This window comes from Morone saxatilis, unplaced genomic scaffold (assembly GCF_004916995.1).
Source record: "Morone saxatilis isolate NCDOM2014 unplaced genomic scaffold, NCSU_SB_2.0 Contig9, whole genome shotgun sequence".
NCBI lineage: Eukaryota > Metazoa > Chordata > Actinopteri > Moronidae > Morone > Morone saxatilis.
The window spans coordinates 905,316-908,788 of record NW_023340268.1 but is presented as its reverse complement, the minus strand read 5'-3'; positions in this window follow the sequence as shown (position 1 = coordinate 908,788).

Genomic DNA, 3,473 nt, shown 5'->3' with positions numbered 1-3,473 from the left:
ACACACACACACACACGCACTGAATTAACGGCTCCGGTTACAAACTGCGGGGACTCGTTAACGGCTGAGGGCTCGCGCTGTCGGTACACCGGGTTTTAGTGACGTTTTCGTGACGTTAGTTTCGCGCTCAAAGAAGAAAAAGAGAAAAAAACACGAAGCGCGAAACATTGTTCAGCTAGCAAACATTAGCTGCAGCCATCTTTCTTCTTCTTCTCACCGGAACAACAAGCGCTCTCTCCGGACGCAGCGACCCGCGGCAGCGACACCCAGCGGCCACACGGTGGAACTACAGCCCGATAACACAGAAGAGAGGGATGGAAGGATAGATAGATAGATAAAGATAGACAGACAGACAGACAGATAGATAGATAGAGACACGACAGACAGACAGACAGATAGACAGACAGACAGACGACAGAAACAGATAGATAGAAGATAGATAATAGATAGACAGACAACAGACAGATAGATAAGATAGACAGACCAGACAGAACAGATAGACAGACAGACGACAGACGACAGACAGAACAGACAGATAGATAGATAGAGACACAGATTTATATCCTGCCTCAGGAATAAAAAAGGATTCTTTAATAAAGACAATATAATATAAGTACGTTTTTACACATACAGGAATTTGTCTTGGTGCATTGGTGCATAAAATATAAAAATCACACAAACATAAAGTACTTTTAGAATAAAAATAAATAAAGAGAAGAAAACTGTACAGGAAACATGTTACATCCCTAAATAATGGTGATGGTAAAGACATCAAATAAGTTAATAAATTAACAAAATTACAATTACAATATACAAGCACATATAACACTAATAATAATAATAATAATAATTAACAGTTAAAGATCGTTTTACAAAGGACAGAAGAATATAAATTGCATTTTATTGCATCTAGTTTATACACTGAGCACAAATACACCTAAAGTGTAAGTAAATGTGCTTAATAACTCAATATTTCTGTACTTTAAAGGTCCAGTGTGAAACATTTAAGAGGATCTATAATATAATATTCACAGTTATGTTTTATTAGTGTAAAATCACCTGAATATCAGAATCAATGTGTTTTTGTTCATTTAAAATGAGCAGTTTTTATCCTGTCAACCTATAAAATAACTTTATTCTCTAGTTTTTGTTTATTACTTTCACCTTGGAGACCCTGATTTGCTTCCATTATTTTTCCAATTTTGTCCGTGTTAACCGTGTTTATGTAAATAAATGTCATTCATCATTACGCTTAAAGTGTTCCAGCAGCCTTTCCTTCGTGTTTCTGGTCCCGTTTCTGCAAAGGTTCTTGGGTAAACTTGTTATGTTTCTCCCCGTGTTCCCTCAGACTTTCAGTAAAGGTCGGGAATGCTTCATTAAGCTGCAAGCAATTAAAGTGAGAAAACATTAGCTCCTGTAGCGGGAGCACTGTGCACCCTGAATACTGATGTTTACTGTATGACTGGAAGATTAATGGTAGCTAACCTTAGCCTTTACGGCTAATGGATGAATTCAGCTGCGAGTGGAGAACGACTGGTATAGTTTAAACTGAGCTCATGTGACTGATTTGGTAATTAAATAAAATTCCACTCATTATGTTGAGTTATGTTTTTTCAGTCCTGCTGCATTTCCCTAAAATCTGAGGCTTATGTATAAAAACAGTGTGAACCGTCAACCATTCTTACAGCTGAAAGCACTTTAACCTCTTAATAACAGTTTAATAGATTTTTAAATCAGCTGCAGCACAGAAGATGAATTTTAAAACAGCTTCGAGGAACCAAAAAAAATCTTGATCTTGAAATATCCATAAATGTAAGACTTAATCAGGGGTCGTCAGTTTAATAAATTATATAAAAAGGGTTGCTTAATAAGGTAAAAGGTTGGGAACCAGTGGATTAGACGAACCTGGATTGATTTATGTAAACATTAATGGCGTCAGCTATCTCACCTAGCACCGCTCAGAGAGGTAGCGGCCCGCTACGGCTGCCGGCTGTAGTTCCTCAGGGTTCCCGCTCTTTATAAGAGATCATTTTCCAGGACATTTTCCAGGACTTTTCTTGATAACACAGGACAACACTGGCACACAAACAGTCATATGATTTACCGGTAGCCCTCTTGGTGTTCACCGTTTATAGTTTTCTTCTAATTCCTCTCGTTCAAGTAGAATTTACTTTATTTCACAGAAAATTCCTCTTTTAGAAAGTGAAAGTGTTTGTTGCACGTATAGATAACATCACTGTGCATGTACTTATCAACCACAGCAACACTTTTGATTATTTATAGGCTGCATGCAAACAGGCATTTCCATTTCCAGGATATTTGCTCATTTTAATCAATATCCAGGTGTTTCCATGATTGAAAAACAGGTTTTCCAGGATGGGTGGGAACCCTGTTTCTACATGCAGCTTCTCACAACAAGGTCGGTAGATTATCTTTAGTCATGATTTCAGGAGAAAGAGACTGCTGTCGAGAGAAGGACGACAGAAAGCAGGTGAACTGTCCCTTTAAGGTTTTTATGGGACCAGATGGAGACTTTATCTCAATATGACTTCAGACCCCTGATCCACAAACATTCAGGAATGCAAACAGATTAGGTCTCTTCTTGAAATGATTCAGCATCAAAATATTTCAAGGTAACATCACCTGAGCCGAGCGAACAGCCTCTTTGTTGGATTTCAAAGTGTCCATGAAACACGATGGCAATGTGAGAGCTAAGTACACATTTTACAGTTATTTGTTTGGCCTTTATGCTTTTATTGATAGAAACAGCCAATGATTGACAGGAGAGGGGGTCAGAGAGAGAAAGGATGACATACAGCAAAAGGCCGCAGGTCAGATTCAAACCCGGGCCACTGCAGCAACTCCGTACATGGATCGCCAGCTCTACCGACTGAGCTAACTGGGCAACCACACATTATACGCTTTCACCTTAGTACACCAGCGACTGTGTACAAGAATGTACCGCTGACAGCACAACTTGTGCTGCGACGTGTGTTGTTGCTCTTTTATGGCTCAAATAAACTGCTACTATAACTGATACACAGCTGAAACTGTCCATTTAAAAACCACCTGAATCGACCAACTAAACGCCCTGTAGGACTGAGAGTGGTCGCTGCTCGGTACGTCGATGGCGTCATATCCACTTTGGCCTAGCTCCAGCGAGTCTGCCAAATGTCATACACTTGCTGTTATCCAAGTCTGAGCACCAATTTTTAACCAATCCACTGTTTGATCTGCTTTTTAACTCTAGTTGAACCGGATGAAGGATTTTTAGTCATCGACGCTACGATCTTAAGTATATCAGAGAAAAAAACTGAGCACACGTAGCACAGCCTCGCCGCACCCCCCCCGGCACGTCCTTCGGTCTGTCCAAGCGGGGCAAACAGATTTTTTAATCGTGAACACTTTATTCACTTGTAGTTTTAACTCACAGGGCTCTGTTTTGGAAGAGGAAACTCTGGTGATAATTGTTC